Source organism: Psammomys obesus, unplaced genomic scaffold (genome assembly GCF_907164565.1).
Source record: "Psammomys obesus unplaced genomic scaffold, mPsaObe1.curated_primary_1811, whole genome shotgun sequence".
NCBI lineage: Eukaryota > Metazoa > Chordata > Mammalia > Rodentia > Muridae > Psammomys > Psammomys obesus.
Window position 1 is genome coordinate 54,146,175 of NW_026585895.1, and position 23,494 is coordinate 54,169,668.

Consider the following 23,494-nt stretch of genomic DNA (forward strand, 5'->3'; position numbering starts at 1 on the left):
CCCCCAGTCAGCTGAGGCTGCAGAAGCTCACAGGAGCGAGCCAGGAGACAGGGAACAGAGGTCCTGCACACAGAGCCCAAGCATAGGCAGTAGAGGTTGCTCGGGGACACTTGGCCCTGCCTCCCCACAGTGCTCCTGGAGACCACCATACGGCCATGGTGACCTTTGGTCTGCTCTCCACTCAATGTGTAAGCCAGAGGCTGGGAGTTGTTCATGGCCTCCCTCTCCGGCCTTCAGAGTACCCCATGGCTGGGAGGTATCTGTGACCTCTCCTCGCTCAGCCTCTGATATTTCCCCATAAGCTTTGCCTCTAAAAAGAGCTAGGAGTCGTTGCCCTCCCTCCCCCCATCACTATTCCCATTCTGCAAACCACCAACGCCCTCTGGACCTCAGTAGGTTCCCTGCTCATCATGCTCATGTGTCATAAAGCTTCACAGAAGTGGTATGGCTACCTCTAAAGCTTCTCTCCACATTCAGGACAAAGTCCCATGGATTACTTACATGGACCCTTCCCCATCCTCCAAGGAGCAGGACAGGGACAGGAGACTTTGGGGGAACAGAAGCAATTCAGGACAGGCACAGAAAGACTAAACGTACAACTTGGCATTATAGGGTATTAGTGATAAAGCAACTGTAGGCATGAATGTTTACACAAACAGCCCTGTTACCAGATGGGGACTCAGGCTAGAGACAGCGCCCCATTGCCATAGCCCAGGTCACCCACTACCCTGACCACTATAGGCCCATGGGATGTCATGAGATCCACAGGTACTGTTGTTACTTGTGGCCGCTGCGTCTCTCCACTTCTGGTCATGCTGTAGTTTATGGGAGCATACCCCAACATTGACCCCCATGCACAGCTACACTCCATGGGGCCTCTCTCAGAGCCCAGTGTTCTCCCAGACCTGAGCACCTATGCGTTCTTTGTACCTAGGCTGTCTGTGGGTTACTGATTCCAGAAAAGGCAGGAAGCCAGTGACTGTGGGATAGGTCTCCCTATACTGTAGGAGTGCTGGGTCCCTCCACACTGTCAGCAGGCAGCCTATATACTGCTGTCCCATTTTAGCTGTTCTGGTGAGTCTACAGTGGCTTTGCACACTATTGCTTTATCAGTGTCAAGACTTGAGGCACAGAATTCCACCGTAGGGAAAGAAAGATTCATTCCCTAAGGAGATTTCCTGGCTTCTAACACAGTGCTGGGAACTCAGGCGGAGCAGGCCAGAGTCTGCAAGCCTCAGCAGAAGCATCATAACGGCCCCAAGGATGGAGAGAGGTGTCATGGACCGGGCTGAAAAGAAGTGGGGGATATGTATGGGTATGCTAGCTTCTTCTGGAATCTAAGCTCTTCCTACCACAATTTGCCGAGCTTTGTGGATAGGCAACCCAACCCTTAATAACAGGGAGGTCCCCAAGAACTCAGGTGCTGGGTCAAGTCAATGGAAGCAGACATTAGGTCAATATCCCAGCACCCATCTAGAGCCATCTTATCCTCTTCTGCTCTCCCTGGAAGAGAGAACCAGTGTGGGTGCTCAGAAGCAGGGGACAGTCAGGCCTCCCAGGCAAGCCTGTGCTACTGGCCATGTCTGGAAGGAGGAGCTATCTCACTACCCCACACCAAAGCCCCAAGGAACATCTGTTCGGGTCACAAAGCCTGTCACTTTAGGGTCTAGACTGCCAGGGCTGAAGCCTCCCCAGACTTTGTAAGGGTGAACTAAGGGGGATGCCTCTCTCCCTGATGACAGCCAGTTGGCCACAGTGGTCAGTGGAGGCAGGGATATCTGCGAGAGGATGAGTCAGTGTCCATGTTGTGAGACTATTTTGGGCTTCCATGGAGGTTTCCCCATAGTCCAGGGCAGAGTATGGGGAGCATCGGGAGTATTGGGGAAGATGGAGATCTTCAACATCACTGCCATGGTACAGACCCATGGTCCCAAATTCAGAGGCTGGGTGACAGTCCTAAGATTCTTCTTGCCTCAAGCACCCATGCTATTCAGCTTCAAGCCGTCTACTCTTGTTATTTTTAATATTCTTTAAAAGCTTGGGGAGAGAGCGGGGGTGGGGGGAGCAGGCATCTGTGGCCCTCCAGAAATCTCTGTTTCCTCTGAGCCAGGAAACAGGAAGTGTGTGTGTGGTGGGTGATGGAGAATCGGGCCTCTGAGAACAATGGAAGCACCACTGAGGGGAAGGGGAACTACGTCAGGGCATGGGCTGCAGGAAGCCTGACCTCTCCTTCTATGAGCCTGAGGGGGCCCTGGCGTAAATTTAGCTTGAGCTCTTTTCCTGAGGAAAAGCTCAAAGGCTCCACGATGGGGGTGGGGGTGGAAGACAGATCCTTAGGGAGCCAGGGCTCCCTTCATCTATGGATAAACCGAGGCTCAGTGGTAGAAGAAGCTGGGGTTTCTGGGTTCTGAGGCATTAACTGCCTCAGTTAGCTCACACCTCTCAGCTCGCACTTTGCCTGAAAAAATCAAACAAGGCTCTCCCAGCCCTGGTTCTGTCACTGTAGCAACATGGCTCCAAGCAGCATGTGTCACCTCCCAACGCTGACTGTCTGCCATGGTGAGGCAGGGTTGTGGAGGATGGCCACCACTAAACAGAGAGCTCTGGGCTCCTTGTAACACTGTTCGGTTCATAGCCCCTGGCCAGCTTGGGAAGAGAGCCCCCTGAGGGGCCAGGCCGGGGCTCAGCAGATGGCTTCTTTGTAGCAAGAGGATGGTCACAAACATAGTCTACCCATTAATGTGTAAGATTCAAAGTGCTGGGAACAATCATAGCTTGTGTGACCATCATCACAGTCAATTCCAGACTAATGTCACTACCTCAAGAGAGCTCCGGTTGTCCTGCCAGGACAACCCTAGCCCCAGGTGACCCTCTACTGTATTTTCTATCTCTAGGGATCAGCCCCATTAGGACAGAGCTTATTGTGTCTGCCTCCTTTCCCGTTGTAGTTTTGAGCTTCCTCCAAGTCGTAGCGTGAATCACAGCTTCGTTATGGCTGAACCGTGTTTTGTTTTAAGGCTGGAACACATGGTGAGTGTCCATTCATCTGTGGACTGTGTCCTCCTTTAGCTGTTTTGAACCTCGTGCTGTACTTTTTTAGACCATAAACAACCTTTCCTGACAGTGCATCTGGCCTAAGAGGCCAGGGTCAAATGCCTGTCAGTATCTGGATCTCTTGAAGGGCTAGACCTAGCCATTTTCCATAGCACTGCCCGGTCTACTATCCACAGCCTCTGGCCAAGTCCAGGGGATCTGGAAGAGTTAATGCAGATGGGGCAATTGGTGGGGACATTGCACCATTCTTTCGGAAAGCCTGTGCAGGGTTAGAGTGAAGGACAGGTGGGAGAGCTGTTGCTGCTGTGCCCTCCTGGGTCCAGGCATAGATCTCAACCATGATCCACCCCCCCACCAGCCCCCACCCCACCAACTCCTGTAAAGCTCTTGAGGCATAACACAGACTGGGTCAGATCCTTCCGCTTGCTATATCTGAGGCACAGAGGCATAGAGAGAAGCTGGCTTGAGCCCCTGGCCTGGGACAGGCAGAGTGAACTGGGTAGTGACTCTGAGCTCTAGCATCAAGTCCATCTATATTAGAGGTGGCCAATGGAACAAGGAATCCCAGCCCCCCAAACTCTGGTGGGAGTGACATTTCTGACATGACTGGGTATCAGGGCTGGGTAAGCATAATGGCCCAGGAGTCAAGACCAGAGCCCTGGCTGGGCGGGCTAGGAACTGGCACAGGCTTTTTTGGGCCCCAGAACCAGCCTCCATCATACCTTCAAGGTCCAAAGACATGGAATACCCTTCTACAGACCCCAGGGGGACAAATCCTAGCAGGGGCCTGCTGTGGGTAAGCTGCCCTGGCCTGGACGGTCTCTGAAACCCTCAAGGATTATTTCTGGAATTTTTATCTTTAGGATTTGTTTTTCTCTTCTGCCTCAGTACCCCATAGCAGCTGTGGCCTGGCTACCATTGGCTCCTTATCTGGGATGGAGGGCCAGACCATGTGTTGGGACAACACCAGCTCCAATCAGGCTTGTGTTCAGGGTTTCCCTAGGCCCCTGGAAACCCCAGGTCCTTGTGTAGTCTCAGTTACACCTCCACCTTTTCTAGGCTTTAGGGAATGCCAAGTCTCCCCCACCCCCCACCCCCCGTTTACCCAGTCTTTATACCATATGGAGGTAGGTAGTCTCCCAGCCCTTAGCATGCCAGGAGAAAAACATGGCTGAGAAAAAGGCCAGTGTTTACCCAACCATATGGCAGTATACAGAAGGCCAGATTAGAACACAAGTCCCTGAGCCGTGTGGGTGGCTAGTACTGTTCTCTGACCTCTCCAAGCTCCTGCTCCTAATTCTAGGATTCAAGTGCAAGGCTAAGCCAGGAGCTCTGAGATCAGGCCTCTTCACCCGCCTCCATCATGGCTTCCTGGGTACCTGTTCTATGTCCTGCTCTTTCTCTCTTCTCTGCCCTGAAAGTGGCCATATAATGCTGGCCCTGGGCTTTGTCAGGCAAAAGTGGAGTAGCCCTGGCAGTTGCCATGTACAAAGAGGACTCCCCTCCAGCCCCATGCCATCCTACATGGTCCCCTCTGGACTCAGCCAGGATATCCCCAAGCCCCTCCCCCATTATCAGCCTTTTCAGAGGATCACAGCTTTCCTGGTCTGGACAATGGCCGGAAACCCTGGCTCAGACTCCAGGACCAAGAGCTGTTGGTGACTGGTGAGTGGGGGGCTGGTAAATGGGGAAGATGCTGATAAATGGGTGGAGGCTGGTGAGTGGGGGTTGGTGAGCGGGTGGGGGTTAGGAAGAGTTGGTGAAAGATAGGAGCTGGTGGGTGGTGGAGGCCGATAGAGAGCTGATTGGGGGATTGATTAGCTGTGGGGTAGAACTGGCGATCAGTGGATCCGGTGAGCTATCCAGAACCTCCTTTTTTGCTTTGTGTCCAGGCCACTTGTGGTCATCAGCCTATGGAGGCCTGGGGGCATCAAGATACTCAAAAGCAGGCTACCAAGGATCCTGACCTTATTCTGGTTTCCTCTAGGCTTCTGTTATGGAGTAGAAGGGCCATGGCCATCTGGACAGAGATTAATTTTAAAGAAATAACATCCAGGAAGAGGGAAGAGTCTTTGTCTGCAGAGCTCTGCCCACACTTCTGTGTCTTCGAAATGGCCACTGCTCCAGCTTCACAAGCTATGGAAAGGCGGAGCCCCAGTACAGAGCCCAGGACTCAGCCCAGCAAGGCCTTTAGACCTATAAGCTGTCCCTGCCCTGTCTCTGTGAGATACATCTGCTTCCTACTGGGAGCACCCCTAGGTCTGTGTCCAGAAGGTGGCTGGTAAAGGCTGCTCCAGGATAGGGACCACTAACGATTTTTGTTTGATTGAGCTGTGAAGTAGTTTGGGCTCATCAGAGGAGACAGCTGGATTAATGCTCACAAGCATAAAAATGATGCCTCAACCCTGGCATTTGTGGGGCTGTGGCGCCAGTCACACACAGCTTGGTGACAGACAGGAGGCCCTGAGGGCTGAAGGATAGTAAGAGCCATTCCTGGCCAACTTCCAGTCTCCAAGGAGATGAGAGGGGCCAGCCTGCAGATCAGGCTCGCTGAGGATTTTTAAAGGGCTTTATGCTGCAGGTCTTTCTTAGGTTCACAGCAGAAATGAGCCAAGTGGAGAGATTTCTGTGTGTCTGCCCCTCACCTCAGGAGCTTAGCCATCACAATTGGGAGCTTGCCTTGTGCTTGAGGATTGCGTAGGTGCTGAGAATTCTTGGAGTTTGCACAAGTGTGGTGATACATATCCACTCCAGGCACCAGGCAGTGTGATTCTCTATCCCAGGAGCACCAAGAGGCGGGTTTCAGCGCTGGGCTATTGGGCATGGCGAATCCACCACAGTGGGCTTATTGTGAGACATTTTGCTGTTCCACAGAAGCACCCCTATGCCCCACCCTGTCCTTAGGAAACCCCTGAAATGTTACTACTACTCCCTGGACCGTCGTGTCCCGGGAGCTGACCAACAAGTGCTCTTCATCACCTTTGAGATGGTGCATGCACAGTGAGTCCACACTTCTGAATGGAAACCCACCGTTTTCCAAAAACACATAGGAAAAGGAAGAGTCTTATGGCTAGGGATGTTTCAGTCTCTGGTATTGCAGAACAATATACTTGTAGTGTCAGCACGTGGGAGGAGGCAGGAGGACGAGGAAGTTCAAAGGACTCATGAGATTCTGTTTCAACAAGAACAAAAGGACTCCAATTTCTAAGGCTCACACCTTCCAGCAATTCTACTCCCAGGTAGCCTCCAACAAGACTGGAAGTGGATTTTCACATGTACATGGTCTGGACTAGCATTTACAAGAGACGGAAGGGGGGGTTCCACAGATGGGAGCATGTAGCAGGATCAGAACAAGGAACTGTTGTTTCAGCTGGGTAGCTCAGAGCAGGTTTGTAGAGCTGGCAAGAGGGCCTGGTTTCCAGCTCCAGAATACAAACAAGTAAATAAAAATAAAAGAAGCCCAGATGGAACAGTGCAAGCATTTAATCGCAGCACTGGGGGCAAGTTTGAGGCCAGCCTGGTCTATAGCCAGTCTCAGGACAGCCTGAGCTACATAGTGAGACCTCGTCTCAAAAAACAAAACAAAAAATAAATAAAATAAGGAAACAGAATTCCTGTTTATGCTATAGCATGGAGGAATTGCCCAGGGCAGGAAGCCAGTCGTGTAGGACATATGCTCATGGTTCCATGTGCCTGAAGTGTCCGGTGTGGGAAACATAAAAAGCAGGAGCTGGGCATGGGGGATGGGTGCTAACGGGGAACATTTCAGCTTGAGGCAAGAAAAGGTTTTAGAACAAGTGGTTATGATGACCACATGGTTAGTGCATTTATTTTACTGAAAGACACTTAACGATACTACAAAAACAGCCTGGAAGGAATGTGGGGCTCCTCTAGACACCAAAGTAGCAGCACTGTGAGGTCAGCCCCTTACAGGGTGTGGGAAAGAAAATGAGGTCAGTGTTGGAAGGGACATCCACCCTCCCGTGTTCACTGCAGCTGTCAGCCCAACAGTCCATCCACAACGGATGGCGAGGACACGCACTTGCACTGGAGCACCGCCCAGAAGAGGGAGAGCCTTCTCATTCGCACCACCAGAGTGAACCAGGCAGGGCAGACCGTTCCATGACCTCGCTCACGCAGAGCCTGAGAGTGGAGCCCTCACAGTGACCACAGTTGCCACACTGGTCACGCAGCAACCACCCACCAGTCACGTAGTGACCCCATGACGACCAGGCGGCTATCATACAGTTAAGGACGAAGTGACCACCAAGACTGTATAGTGATTGCATGATGATCTTATCAATGCAGTCACCATTCTGGCCACGGTGGCCACATGTTGACAGTGACCGTGTTGTCACTACAGTGGCCATGCAACGGTCACAGATCCGGTGAGCATGTAACGCACACATAATAATTGAGCAGTGGTCATGTGGTGGCTTACCTTGGTGATCCATTACTACCCAAAGACCAGGTGAGGCCGCACAGTGACCACCAAGTGACCACATAGCCGCAGAGTGAAAATAGGAACCATGCAATGGCTATCCAGTAACCACACATGACCACACAATGGCCGCCACCAGGCAATGATCATGCAGTGATCACACACGACTCTGAAGTGACACACAGTGGCCACAGAATGACCACAGAATGACTGCAAAGTAATCACCAACAGTCGTAGAGATCACACAGGGACCGTGCGATGAGCACCTGGTGGCCTCCCACCGAGCACAGTGACCCATGACATGCATGGCCACTGGGGCTACCGGCTACTGCACAGGGCCTGTGCGTTCACTGTGGTCACTGCCCCCTGGATGTCCGCAGGGTCACCATCGTAGCCAGCATGGACATAGGCGGCTGCCCCGAGGCCACTCCATCAGCTGAGTGCCTATTGAGTGGCCGCCACTCAACTAGAGGGTCACCGGGTGGACACTGTGAGCTAGGTGGAGGCAATCACTGATGTCATTGTGGTCTCTAGGTAGCCACTACTCAGTTTTTGAGTACTGTGCGGCCACTGTGGGCCTTGAAGGCAAGGATGTCAATCCCTCAGTCTGTCTTTGGGCTGGGGTGGAGTGTCACGGAAAACACAGAAAGAGCAGCTTAGGAAATTCTTAGCTCTCCAGGCCAGTGCTTCTTTGGGTCCCCAGGCTAAAAAAGTCACAGAGGGAGCCTAAAGCAGGGTAGGACTGAGAAGTGCCAGGATTCCTAATGTGGCCAGAGCAAGCGAGAGTAGGAGGGCTGCCCATCTCCCACCTCCCATCCCCACCCCACTCAAGATAAGGGCACAGAGCCCTAGGGTGGGCCTGGGCAGCAGCACAGTGTAGCTACTGTTCTTGTCCCTCACCCAGGCCTGAAGCCCCTGTGCCTGTGGTGTGCTCTGGTCTCAGGAGTTGCTGTGCCTGGGGTCTCAGATTCTCCTGGGCTGAGACAGGCAGAGGGGAGGGAGACAGAGGCAGGCCACAGTCCTTCCACCCTGGCAGACGTGACCAGGAAAGGCTGGTGGGGCTGGGACAAAAGGCGGACGTGCAGAGGGCCATGTGTGCCTTATCAGGGCCTGCACTTGCTCCCCCTGGCCCAAGAGGAAATGCTGCTCTACTCTGCCCGCCTTCCTGTCTGTCCCCTATGCTACAAGGGGCAGGAGAAAGGGAAGGCCTTAGAGGGGGCCAACACCTACTCCCAGCAGGGAAAGGAAAAGGGCAGTTGGCAGCCACTCTGGAAAGATCCCAGCTATGCCTGGACATCACTTCTGCCTGTGGGTGGCTGGCTGTGCTGTGGCAGCCAACACTATCCACATTTGTCGAATGAGAGAACTGAGGCCCAGAGAAGCTGTGACCACTAAAGGTCAGAAAAACTAGGCAAGGAGCTCAACAGACATACAAGCTCCCTGCCCTACCCCTACTGCCAAAACTCTGCAGGCCCTAGCGGCGCTGAAGCTACTGAAAACAAGAAGTGTTGACAAACAAGTTCCCTTCCCTTGTACAACTTGAAGGTGGTGTCAGGGAGCCCAGACTTCAGCTGCCCTCTAGTGGACAGCACTGGGCAGGCTCGGCTGATGCAAGGAGGTGCTGCCCTCCCTCCGCCCCTTCCTCCTGGGAGGATCTGAGGAAACTAGGCAGCTGGTTGGAAACCTTGCTGTTTGTCCAGGTTCTTTTTGAATGGTCTCTCCTTGGGTGGTGGTGGTGCAGGAGGAGGTGGTGTTGGTGGTGATGGTGGTGGTCTTGATGATAAGGTTTCCAACCAGCTGCCCAGGCACAAATCAAAACTCTCTCATTCCCACTGTCTTCCTTCAGGCATCTCTGGTGGGGAGTGGTGATGGTTCAGCTCTAAACCAGGCTTAGGAGGTGGTCACTGTCCTCTAGTCGCAGTGACTTCACCCCTTTATGGTCCATCCCTTTTCTATTTCTTTCCTTTTTCACTTTGATTAATGAACAGTTTAGTTGTGTGTGGGTCCTTGCACATGTATGTGTGTGAGCACTCATGTACTATGGCACAGGAGTTGCTTCTCTCTTCCGCTATGGGAACGGAACTCAGGTCTTTGGGCTTAGTGGCAAGAACCTTTTTCTGCTGAGCCGTCCTCACCATTTCTATCTATCTATCTATTTATTTATTTATTTATTTATTTATTTATTTATTTATTTATTTATCTATCTATCTATCTATCTATCTTGTAAGACACGGTCTCCCTGGGTAGCTAAGGCTGGCCTGAAACTCGCAGCCCTCTTGCCTCCACCTTGCAGAGACTGTAGCCTATTCTAGCAGGGCATAGCAGCAGGCTCACTCACTCGCACCCTAGGAAGACTTGGCCATTCTGGCTCTGCCATGGAATGTGACCTTCTCCTCTTTACCCTTGCACCGGTCAAGGCCACCCTACCACCGTGTACCACCTACGGCAGCTGACCAGACTGTTCAGAGCTGTCCAACCAGCTGTGCCTCAGGTTCCTGCCCAGCAGACAGGTTGTTGGTGCATAGAAATTGCTCTTACTCTGTGATAGAGAGACTGGAGGGGTAGATCCTGGCCCAGGGAAGAGGCCTACACTCACGTCTAGAGCATGTCCAAATGCTAGCCTGTTCTGGCTTGGCCTGGCAAAGGCCCTGCCTCCGAGAATCCCAGAGCCAGAGGAAGTCCCAGTAGCCTCTAACTTCCCCTGCTGACTTCACCATCTAGGTCCCCCAGGAATCGTGGGCTGTGCTGTGGAGGCCTGACCTTTTTGGCTTCTGACCACTGTGGCCCGGGCCCAACACTGCGCTCTACAAGGCCTGCCTGCTGGAGCCCTGGAACTGGGTCTTATCTCTGTGCTAGGTTCACTGGGACTGGAGCTCAGACACCAAGTATCTCTGAGTCCCCACCGGAGACACAAAGCCTAAGCCAACTTGCCCAGCGGGCCATTACCCCCAAAACAGTAATACCTGTTCCCTCCAGGAAATTAGTTGGGCAGAGAGTCTGGTCTCATGACCACTGAAGACTCTCCTGGGACCTGGGTCCTTAAGCCAGATAGATAGACCCACCATGAAGTTTACCAACTAACCACATGGGGGCGGTGTTTCCATATATAGGGTGCGATTCTGAATCAGGAATAACTTAGGACTCAGCACCAGCCAAGGGTGGACTCCAGACCACTGAGCGTGGGAAGCACAACAATACACTGCCAGCTGATAGCTTGAGGCAACTTTGCACGGCTTCCTCCAAAAGGCCCCTGAGAAACAAAAATGGAAGGCCTCCCTAACTCAGTTATGACACCACAACATCCTGGTTGGTTGACAGCTTCTGTTATGTAAGGTGGGCCCCTCTCCAGGAGACACTGCTTCCCTGCATACCTGCCAGGCCCTGCCTACAGGAGGTCTCCACTTAGGTTCTGCTTCCTCTATGGGACCAGCTGGCCTGGCTGCATTCCAGCACTGGAGGGTGAACCAGCACAGTGAAGTAGGGGTGTGCTGCCTAGTTTTATGTCAACTTGGCACAAGCTAGAGTCATCTGAGAGGACGGAACCTCAATTGAGAAAATGCCTCTATAAGATTGGGCTGTAGCTGGGCAGTGGTGGCGCACGCCTTTAATTCTAGCACCTGGGAGGCAGAGGCAGGGGGATCTCTGAGTTCGAGGCCAGCATGGTCTACAGCGCAAGTTCCAGGACAACCAAGGCTATATGGAGAAATCCTGCCTCAAACAAAACAAACAAACAAAGATTGGACTGTACCCAAGCCTGAAGAGAATTTTCTTAAGTAGAATTAATATGGGAAGGTCCAGCTCATTGTGGGTGGTGCCATCCCTGGGCTGGTGGTCCTGGGTTTTATAAGGAAGCAGGCTGAGCCAGCCATGAGGAGCAACTCCCAGTGGTAGGTTCTAAGCAGCATGGGGAAGACGGGCAGAGTCTCCAGGTCCTGAAAGTGGGAGACCCGAGGTGGCAGTCTCACGATGGGAAGAGAAGTGACAGGGTCACAGCGGAGGGTGGGCTGGGGAGCACTGGTCCAGAGAAGACTGTGACCACTGGTTCTAGGCAGGGATTCAAGATGGAAACAGGCTGGGGAAAAAAAGGAGTCTGGATGGCCGGAGTCTAGTACGGAACTCATCACACTGTCTTTGAAATTTTCAGCCAAAGAAGGAAAAAGAGGACTTTTTTTTTTTTTTTTTTAATACAATTGTCTGCCTGTAGGCCAGAAGAGGGCAGCAGATCCCATTATAGATGGTTATGATCCACCACGGGGATCTCTCAGCTTCCCCCTGCACACACTTCTGCTCTCTCTGCCCTCCAGCAGCTCCACACATCAAGTTCTATTTTGGGGTGATAATCAGTGTAGGTGGCGACCAGCACAACTGGTCCCCCACATTTATCCCATCCCACTCCAAGTCCACAGAGCCCCAGCCGGCCTCCCACATAGCAAGCACTGGGACACATCCCCAGCCTGCCCCCACTCCACTCTGCTCTGCCCTTCAGCTGACTGCTGCCGGGGTGATCAACTTTACTCAGTGTCATCTGGAAACATCCCACAGACATGTCCAGAATGATAGGTGTCAGATATCTGAGAGCATGCGAGTTAATGGGCATCAGCTTGACTCGTGAAAAACGGAATTACAAATGCTCATCCCTCTGCGCCACGCAGTTCTGAGTGCGGTGCAGCTTGTGTGTGAGCTCCGTCCCCTTTCAGGGCTTCACGGAGAGGTCAGCAGGAGGAATGGCGACACAGCTCAAGGCCTGCCTCCGGAGATGGAGCAGGGTGACTCCTTGCTTGGCCTCTTGGGGAAGTTTTTAAATAATATGCATAAATCTGTTTTGTTTGTTTGTTTGTTTGTTTGTTTGTTTGTTGAGACAGGATTTCTCTGTGTAGCGCTGGCTGTCCTGGAACTCACTCCATAGACTAGACTGGCCTCAGAGATTCGCCTGCCTCTGCCTGTGCTGGGATTAAAGGGATGTGCCACACCTCCTGGCTCGAATAAATCTTTCTAATAAATAAAAAAAAAAAAAAAGAAAAAAAAAAAAGAAAAAACTGGAAGCTAGATTCTAGTGACACAGGTCTGTTGACGTACGTTAAAATATAAACTTTTATTTATGTTTCTTATATCTTTTCTCCCTACTCCAGCCCAGTCTCTTCTAACACCCCAACACCAGGTAGGAGAGAGAAAGGATTAGTGGCAGAGGGGGCATAGTACTTTCTTAGCTGCTTCCTGCTGACTAGGATGCTGACTAGGGAGCCAGTCCAATCCTCATTTCAGGAGATTGGACTGAAATGTCTCACAACAGCAACCAGGAGCAGTAAGAGGGAAGCAGGAGCAGAATTGTTCTTTCCACACTTTCTGGGCTCTGGCATTTATTCTCTCTCCAGAGTCCTCAGATTCAAACTATCTGCAGTTCTCAAAGAGCTCCTCTAAGCGCCCACGTTAGTCTGCTGCTGTGGACCATCTGAATCAGTCCCACATCCCACACCTAGGACCAAAGCGAAAACATGTTTACATCCACAACACAGGCCTTTAATCCCAGTACTCAGGAGGCAGAGACAGGCAGTTCTCCAAGTTCAAGGTCAGCCTGGTCTACAGAGCGAGTTTAGGACATCCAGGACGACATACAGAGGTCCTTTCTTGAAAAAAAAAAAAAAAAAAAAAAAAAAAAAAAAACAACAAAAACAGAAAACCCTGGGATTTTGTTGGTAAAGTGCTTGCTGTGTGAGGGTAAGGTTCTGACTCAGATTTGCACCATTGACAAAAATCACACATGGCACTGCATATTTGTAATCCTAACACTGGAAAGGTAGGTACAGGAGCATACCTGGGGCTCACTGGCCAGCCAGTCTGGCCAAGTTCGTTAAACCATATCCCATTGACAGACTCTATCTCGGATAACAAAATGAGAAACGCTGCCTCCATGCCTGTACTTCCCCAGGGTTCCCTGTTTTTACCAGACATCCCATCTCTGTCCCAGAACTCCTCATGTTTCATGGCCCCGTGGGATCCTCTTGGCTGTGACAGCATCTCAGACATTCAGTCCTTTGGTGGCCGCAACAGCTCAGAGGCCAGCGGGCAGGTATTTGACTCCCCTTGGTTGGCCTGCAACTGCTGTGACTATGGTGTTGACCTGCAGAGGCCACCCTCATCACACACCAGCGCAGACTGTCACCAGGCAGAGCTTTGCTAGGCTGCTCCAACGTAAGCTATCAGCCCATTCCTGCCCCTGGGAAAGGAAGTCACTGTTACACACACACACACACACACACACACACACACACACACACACACAGCCAACGTGAAGGTGTGGGTGTGGCCTGTGTTAGGTGCCATTGACATCTGCCTGAAGCTGGCTAAGTCTGACACAAGGTTCAGGTACATTAGCATGGATCCCTGCCCCTCTCTCTGGCAAGTCTCTAATTTCTGTGGTTGTGGGGACAGCCTGGGTCCTGCCATCCCACAGTCATTCTCTTACTGTCATCTTGCCCACCTGAGTGCCGGGCTCAGGGTCAGCAACATCCCTGTGTGAATAAGCACATTAATGGGGTGCTCCCGGCACCCGCTGTATTGGATACAGCACTGTCCTCTACTATGCAACTAATTATGGTGGTGACACTAATTAAGGTGCTGATCTGCAGCCAGCTGACAGACATTCAACCATTTCTGGCTTTGGGCTCAGATGATACTGTAAATGTTTCATTAACATTTTTGCTTTAATTTATTTTTGTATGTAGTGAGGCGAGATGTGTGGACATTAGTGTGCAGATATGTGATCCATGCACTCACACAAAGAGGGCCAGAGTAGGACATCAAATGTCTCTCTCTATCACTGCCACTTTGAGACAGTCTTTCACTGAACCAGACACTCCTCATTTCTGCTAGGTTGCCTGGCCAGCAATTTCATTGGATCCACATATTTCATGCCTCTAATGCCGGGGTTACAGGCATTTGTAGCCATGTCCACGTTTCGCGTTGATGAGGATTTGAACTCAGGTCCTCATCATGTCTGCAGAACAAATGCCCTTATCTGCTGAACCATTTCCTTGGCCCCTATAAAGTCTCTAAATTTCCAATGCTTTATTGATGATAATATAGAAATTTCACAGGTTTTTATTTTTGTTTTGGTTTGTTTTTATTTCAAGGCAGGGTTTCTCTGGGTAGTCCTGGCTATCCTGGCACTCTCTCTGTAGACCAGGCTGGCCTCAAACTCTGAGATCCCCCTGCCTCTGCCCTCCCGAGTGCTGGGATTAAAGGCGTGCACCACCATTGACTGTCTGTAATTTCAGTTTTATGAACAGACCTTTGCCCTTACCCTTGCAGAGGTAACTGCATTCTAGCAACTTTTCATAATCTTAAGATTTTCAGCCAAGTACAGCAGTATAGGCCTTTTCTCCCCAGAAGCTAGGGCAGAAGAATCTTGAATTCCAGAATATAATACTGGGCCATACAGTGAGACTCTGTGCCTTACTTTTCTATTACTGTGGTAAAGACATAGGGTCAAGGCAACTTAGAAAAGGAAGTGTTTAATTTGTGGCTTCCAGTTTCATGATTGTGGAGCAAAGCCATGTGGCAGGAACAACAGAGCTGACATTTGTTTGTTTGTTTATTTGTTTTTTTTTTTTAAGACAGGGTTTTTCTGTGTAGCCTTGGCTGTCCTGACTCACTTTGTAGACCACGCTGGCCTCAGACTCACAGAGATCCACCTGCCTCTGCCTTTCAGAGTGCTGGGACTACAGGCGTGTGCCACCTTGCCTGGCGAGAGCTTACATCTTGATTCGACAGTTGGAGGCAGAGAGAGAGGAGACATTTGAAACCTCAAAATCAGGGATACATCTCCTCCAACAAGGCTACACCTCCTCGCCCTTCCCAAACAGTTCCATTCAAACACATGAACCCGCATTCTCCTTCAAACCACTGCAGTGTTCTAGTCTGCTTTTCCTTGCTGTGATAAACATCATGACCAAAAACAACTGGGGGAGGGAACCATTTATTCTGTCTTAACAATTTCCAGGTTACAGCCCATCATGAAAGAAAACCAAAGCAGGACCTGGAGGCAAGGACTGAAGCAGAGACAGTGAAGGAATGCTGATTCCTGGCTTGCTCCGAATGGCGCTCTCAGCCTGCTTTTCTAGATAATCCAGGACCACCTGCCAAGAAGTAGCACTGGCCACAGTGGTCTGGACCTTGCTACATCAATCATTAATCAAGACAATGCTCACCTCCAAACTGCCTTCAGGCCAATCTGCTAGAGGCCATTTTTAACTGAGGTTCCCTCTACCCAGATCTTGTGTCAAGTTAACCAACCAACCAACAAAAAAACTATCCAGCAGAGACTGTCTTAAAAAAGAAAACTAAAAAAGGCCAGGCCTGGTGACCTATGCTTATAATCCCAGCACTTGGGGGGGCAGAGGTCATCAGGTCTCCTTCAGCTCCAGCCTGGTTTACACACTAAGTTCCAGTTCAGGGCAGCCAAGGCTACGCGGAGAGACCCTCCCTCTCTCTCTCTGTGAGTTAGGGTTTCTCTGTGTAGCTCTGGCTGTCCTGGAACATGCTCTGTAGACCACGCTGGCCTTGAACTCACAGAGATCTGACTGCCTCTGCCTCCCCTCCCAAGTGCTGGGATTAAATGCTTGCACCACTACCCAGCTCTTTTTCGGTTTTTGTTTTGTTTTTGTTTTGAGACAGGATCTGTTTGTCCTGAACTTACTATGTAGACGAGGCTGGCTTCAAACTTGCAGAAATCTGCCAGCCTCTACTTTCCAAGGGCTGGGATTAAAGATGTGTGCCACCAAGCCCAATTTAAGATTTTTTAAAATTTTATTTGTTTGTGTGTGTGTGGGTATGTGCACATGAGTGCGGTTGCTTGAGTTGGTGTCAGATCCCCTGGAGATGGAATTACAAGTATTGTGAGCTTCCCAAGAAGGGCTCTAGGAAATGAATTTGGGTCTTCTGCAAGAGCAGTACACACGCTTAACCAATGAACTCTCCCCCTGTCCTGTGTCCACTTTTTTTTTTGACATAGGGTCTTTTGTTTGTTTGTTTGTTTGGTTGGTTAGTTTTTTGTTTGTTTATTTTGACACAGGGTTTCTCTGTGTAGCCTTGGCTGTCCTGGACTCACTTTGTAGAACAGGCTGGCCTTGAACTCACAGAGATCAGCCTACCTCTGCCTCCCTGAGTGCTGAGATTACAGGTGTGTGCCACCATGCTTGGCTGATAGTCTTGAATAGCCTAGGCTGGTCCCGCCTCACTTCTCCCACCCACCTGGCACCGTGCTTGCAGGCTTGTGCCATCACATCAATCACATTTCTTTTTAACATTCATTGATCACGTGTGCATGTGTGTGTGGTTGTGTCTGTGTACGTGTGTGTGTTTCAGTTCCACTTTCCAACCTGTGGGTCTCAGGATCTTTCCGCCTGTGTTAGACTCAGATTTTAGATCTTAGTGGCAAGTGCCTTTCACCTCTGGGCCACCTCACCCTGTCTTCTTTTGTCTCGGTTTTGGTTTTATCTAACATGGTGCCAGGAATCCGCACAGGGCTACATGTGTGCTATGCAGGCACTGTACCAACTAACCCTCCCTCAATTTTTGCAAGGGCTTTGGTTATAAATAGACCTTTTTTAGGCACAGGCTTTTTCTGCTTCCTTTTATTCTTGTGTCGGTGTTAACAATTTTTGTCTTTCAAGAAATTTTCCCACTTCATCTGAGTTGACAATTTTTAATTTTTTTTTATTTATTTTTATTTCATGTGCATTGGTGGTTTGCTTGCATGTATGTCTGTGTGAGGGTGTGGATCCTCTGAAGCCAGAGTTATAGACAATGGTGAGCTGCCATGTAGGTGCTGGGAATTGAACCCAGGTCATCTGGAAGAGCAACCAGTGCTCTTAACCACTGAGCCATCTTTCCAGCCCAAGTTGCCATTTTTTTTAAGTAAAAAAATAAAAGTATTCTTTCTCTATAAAGAATAAATGAGTAAATTCAACTCACAATTGGGTCCAGAAGTCCTAAATCAAGGATACATCTATTAGAGGCTTCCCTGTTGGTGGAGACTTTGCCATAATCCGCAGGTCTATCAAAGAGGAGCGCCCTCCTGGCCTGCTCACTCTCCCCCTCCACCCCTTCCTTCCTTCCTTCCTTCCTTCCTTCCTTCCTTCCTTCCTTCCTTCTTTCTTTCTTTCTTTCTTTCTTTCTTTCTTTCTTTCTTTCTTTCTTTCTCTCATCACTTTACATCTGGATCTCAGGCCCCTCCCTCCTCTCCTCCTAGTCCCACTCTCACACCCTCTCCCCCCAGCCCCTCTCCTTCTCAGAGAAGGGGAGTGCCCCAAGGGGCACCAGCCCACCCTGGCATTTGGGTGCCAGCCTATTCTGGCATGTCAAGTTGCACAGAGTTAAGTGCATCCTCTCCTACTGAGGCCAGACAAGGCAGCCCAGCTAGGGGAAATGGCTCCAAAGGCAGGCAACAGAATCAGAGACAGCCCCTACTCCCATTTTTAGGGGGCCCACATGATGATCAAGCTGTACATCTGTTACCTATGTATAAGAATCTAGGTCCAGCCCAATCTCTGTGAGTCCCCATGGGCCCAGGCTAGTTGACTCTGTAGGCCTTTTTGTGGTATCCTTGACCCCTTTGGCTCCCATAATCCTTCCTCCCACTCTTCCACTATTGTTTGGCTGTTGGTCTCTGCATCTGTTTCCATCAGCTGCTGGATGAAGCCTCTCAGAAAACAGTTATGCTAGGCTCCTGTCTGCAAGCATAGCAGAGTATCATTAATAGTGACAGGAGTTGGCTCTCTTCCATGGGATGGGCCAGTCATTCCCCCAATCTCTGCTCCATCTTAATCCCTACACTTCTTGTATGCAAGACAAATTTTGGGTCAAAGGTTTAATGTTGGGTTGGTATCCCCCACCCTCCACTGGAAGTCGCACCTGGCTACAAAAAAATGGCACAAGTTGGCAAACTTTCGGTCATCAGGTTTTAATACCGCTGAGACATTATTCCCCTTTTCCTCCCCATCCTATGCATGCATGTACCTTAGGCTAGCCATAAGCTCTCCTCTTGTCATTTCCTGCTGAGTGCTGTCCACACAGTGGCTCCAGACTGAATTACTGCTCTCCCAGTGTCTGCTGAGTTTGAGGCAGTTGTTTCATCTTTGGATGCTGACTTTGGTGAAGTATGTCTTTTTTTTTTTTTTTTTTCTGGCTTATTCCATTTTGAGATCCATCTTTTTACAAGCCTTTGCAGATTTAATTGTAGGTCGCACTGACCTTCTGGTTGGCCCATTTTATCTATTTATTTATCTTTTAAAGACTTGTTTATTTTTATGTGCATTGGTGTTTTGCCAGAGTGTATGTCTGTGTGAAGGTGCTGACCCCTGGAACTGGAGTTATGGTTATGAGCTGCCATCTGGATGCTGGGTCCTTCTCCACTGAGCCAGCTCTCTAGTTCTCTGTTAGTCCATTTTCATTTTAATTCTGTCTAATCCTTTTCTTCTGCTTGGTTGGTATTTAATCTCTGTCTACAGTGCTTGGAGGGAACAGCCCTGCCACACTTTCCCCACCTCTGCTGGTCCTGGCCCTGCTTCTCTGGAGGGGTCCTGAACCTTTTCTTTCAACACTGGGGTGGATGAGGGACATGTGGGCCTCCAGGCCAGAAACACAGTCTCTGGGTCCAAACCACCGTGTTCTGAGCGGGGTGGGGGTGGGGCTCCCGAGCTTTCTCCCTTACTCAGGCCCTGTAGGCCCCAGAGAACAAGTGCCTTTGCCCGTTCTGAGCACCAGTATATTATCTCACTTTTGGACTGGGAGTGAATGGACACGATGCAGAACCACAGGTGACCACAAAGGGGCAATGTGGTCTTAAAAACAGCCATGGCTACAGACTGTGTACACAGGCTGGTGTGATCCAACTCTCTTCCAGGTACCCAGGACTTGCAAGGATCCTGTACCTCCTTCAGCTTTTCTCCCACCCTAGACCCAACGGTTATCAATGGCCAGGCCTCTGAAAATCCTTCAGTGTCCTCATGACTCACCAAGGGATGCCAGGTGCTTGAGGACCAGGTTTGTGGGGGAGGGGAAGAGAGCTGATGGAGGAAGGAGAAGGAAGGGAGCCTTGCTGAAAAAGATAGAGGAGGGTTCACCACCCTTTGTCTCCGTTCTCCCCCCAGATGGGAGTTCTGCACTTGCAAAGACACAGACCTCAAGAGCTGAGGAACTTGGGGCTGCATCAGCAGCCAGCGCCGGCCACAGGTGGTGCTTGACATATCTGCTCCTGTGGGATGAAGAGGCCTTTGGCAAGGCAGACAAGGAATGGGGACAGGGGATGTGTGTTGAACTCCTGAGGCCAGCAGGGAGCCACCCTTCTTTTTCCACCTCTGGGCTGATGTTGCACTCATGTTCCATTTACTGACATCCCTTCTTAGACCCTGACAGGGACCCTCATGCTCTGCCAGCAAAGCATGGAGCCTGAGTTATTTCCCCTTTGGCTTGGGCAGCTGGGATGCTTGTAGCCCAGCTGAGGGAGGCTCTGGGAGGGTAATGGGGCACAAGGACATAGAACAGCCTGTGGAATGTTCCACTGTGCCAAGGTGGGTAGGGTGGAGTGTGTCAGCCGCTTCCAGCCCTTGCCCCAACAAATCACAGCAGCGGCATATGGTCAGCAGGCCTCTGTGTGCCAGAAGAGTAGGCTGGGACGCTGCCAAGGTCCCATCACAGGCCCATCCCTGTTCTTCCTTCACGCCTCTGCTGAGCTCCATATCTGGCCCTGGCAACAGGCAAGTCTGGCTTCCAGCTGGCCCAGAGCAACAGGTACCTGTGCTGTCAGACAAACCTGGCTACAGAACAGGTGGATGCAGTGTCCAGTGAGGACCTCGGTCTCCAGAGTCCCTTAGAAGTGACAGGCCACACCTGAACCCCTATGTTCCCAGCTGTGTCAAGCAGAGGCATGGTGCTGTGTTGGTACTCACAGCACTGGGCAGGCAGTTTAGGGCTGTGTACACTGCACTCAGGTACAAAGGCTGGGGAGAGCAGCCTGCAGGCTTTGTCCAGAGATGTGAGTGTGTCTAAGTTTCCTCTTCTGAGAAGTAGGGTACGGTACCTACCTCAGAGTGCCTGGCTGCAGGCTTCAGGCCGAGAGAGCTCAGCTGGCATTCACAGAACTGAAGGCAGGTCCACAGCTCTGGGTGGCATGACTCAGTGTCCCCAAGAGCCTTCAGAAGCCAGTGGAGGATGGCAAGCCCCAATCAGGTACACAGGCAGAGACTGTGGAGGGCAAGGAGTGTGGGAACGGGGAGAAAGCAGATGTCAGTGGTAGCCACAGTCTCCCCAGGGGTGGGAGGGGCTGCCATCCACGAGTGGAGTAGAGAGATAAGTTGGGGCTGACCCTGTGTGGTCAGCCCCCGGAGGCTGGGGGAGGAGGAACAGCAGGTGCACAGGGCTCTGTGGGTGGAGGCACAGTTCTACCTGGACCTCATCTTGAAAGACTAGTAAAGACTCTTCAACTGAAGCAGCACTCTTTTTCCCTCAGCCCACTCCTCCTTCCTGGGATTTTAAGGAAACTCTCCAAGGCTGTCTTTGCTGCACAGACTGAGGCCTGTAGTCTTGATCTGTCTAGCGGCTTTTTCTATTCAGTGACACTGTAGAGGCCTGGGGTCAAGCACGCATAGACTTCCACTCCCCAGCAGCCTCTTCCTGAGGGCTCAGACTATGGCCTCAGTTCCTCCTACCTCTTTACCCCTTACTCCATTATGTTGTTATTCCCCCAGCCCTCCTAGTCCAGTCACCTGGCCTGCTCATACCTTTTTAGATGCTACTGAATGTCCAGGGTCACAGAGACCACTGGACCCCTCTTACCTCTGCTTTTCAGACCTCTCTCTTCTCTGACACCCAACATGCCTAGCCAGATTCATGACCCGACAGATATGCAGAGCACATAAATTATCTTAATTTCTTTTAAAATGATGCAAAAAGGTAACCTTTGGAGGTAAGAAAATGCTTTACTTATAGTATTAATAGAGTTGCCAAGATTGTTGTCAAATAGTTTTTGCTGGTTGGGTTTTCTTTCTTTCTTCTCCTTTCTTCTTTTTTGTCTCCTCCTCTTCCTCCATCTTCTTCTTTTCAATATGTCTTTTGTTGTCCTCAAAGACACCCCAGGCATATTTGTAATTCAGGATCTTGTTTCTGGAGCTGGGTAACTGAGGTGTTATTCATTAGCCTGCTGCACTGTTCCCTTTTCAGACACAGAGATACCATCCAAAAACTTTCTGATATCCTTGTTTTTAACTGTTATGACTTGCTGAATCAAAGCCACTGAACTTGAAACAAGTTCAATATCATTTCCTTCAAGGATTAATTTATCTTTCTGGACTTGAGAGATGGAACAAGTAACGTCCGTTCTCATCTGAGCCCTACAGATGTATTTTTCACCCAAGAAATTTCAGATTTCAACCAAAGACCCAGTCTCCTGAATGAGGGAGAAGTGAGCATACACAGACCTCATCTTGTGCTGGGCGCCCAGTGTGACACCTTTGATCATGTTCTGCCCATGACTTCAGATGGTTCAGACAGTGGTCAGCTCCTTTCTGTTACCCACCATTTGTCAGCCCAGAGCCTCTTCTTGTTCTTTCTGAAGAGACTCAGCTCTACAGTGATATGATTGACATCCCTTGCAAGGGTTCCTCTGGGGCCCTTCACAGTGACTATGCATCCCTTCAGAGTAATGTCAACAATTTTGACAGTCTGATTGCTGAGAATGGTCTTAATTCTTGAAGGAGATGGGCAAAGAACTTTGTTTGTTTGGTGGGTTGGTTTTGGTTTTTGTTTTGGTGAAACAAGGTTTTTCTGTGTAGCTTTTGCTGTCCTGGAACTTGCTCTGTAGATCAGGATGACTTTGAACTCAGAGATCCACCTGCCTCTGCCTCTGCCTCTGCCTCCTGAGTGCTGGAATTCCCTGCATTAGCTGACTACCAATGGTGGAAATGAATGGGCAGAGGAATTGTGTACCCCCTCTACCAGACCTAGGGCTCTTTCATCCACGGCTAACTACACTGATGTCATTACCTGGGCTGGGCATCCTGCTGGACTGATAGATCTGAGAGTAGGCTATGGCAGCCACAGATCTGACTGTCTACTAAGGCCCTCAAGGACAGCAATCCCACCTGGCTCCCCAACCTTGTTCTCTTGGCTTGTGGCTAATGAGGTGACCCCAGGGCTCTACAGAACCTGGGGATCACTTAGCCCATCCCCAGGGGTGCAAGAAGGACTCACAAAGCTGGTGGGGCCAGGAGGGCTTTGAAGGAACCTAGAGGCCCTATAAACTGGCTAATGAGGTTGATGAAACCAATAGAGTCAGAAAGCAAGAGGGCTTCCTTAGAGGTTTAGGGAGTGCTGGGTAGCAGACTTCAGGTTTGTGAGGCCTTGCTTGCTTAGAGCCTGGGCCAGTACCATCTGCCAGGGTTCCCCTTCACCTGCTCACATGTGAGGTGGCAGTAGTCCTGCCTGGCCTTGAGAACCACTCCCTGCTCTGCTTGCTTGCTTTGCTCATGGGAAAGCTCTAAGGCATATAGCTGAAGGGTGCTGACAGTTTGACAATGCATTCATCTTCTTCCACAAGGCTGAGATGAGGCACCATGAGCAAACCAGTATATGTGTGTGTGTCTGTGTGTGTCTCTCTCTCTCTCTGTGTGTGTGTGTGTGTGCATTATGCATGTGTATACATGTATGCACAGTGGTGTTCACCCATGTGTATATGTGTGAAGGTCAGAAGTCAGCATTAGGTGTCTCTTTCTATTGTTCTTCCCCTAATGTTTTGAGACAGGCTTTCTCACCAAACCTGGAACTCACTGTTTGGCTAGGCTAACTAGCCAGCAAAGCCCTGGGGTCTGCCTGTCCCTGTCTGCCCCTAGTACTGGGATTAGAGACCTGCTCCACCATTCCAGCTTTTTACCTGGTGCCAGAAATCCAAATTTGGGTTCTCATGTTTGCTGAGCAAACACTTTACCAACTGAGCCATTTCCCCAG

General features: G+C 50.5%; 1 pseudogene; it reads right to left on the reverse strand.

Annotated features, from left to right (window-relative positions):
* Positions 1-21,677: 21,677 nt before the first annotated feature.
* The window catches only part of LOC129671125 (60S ribosomal protein L9-like), a 41,033-nt pseudogene continuing 39,216 nt past the window's right edge, over positions 21,678-23,494 (reverse strand).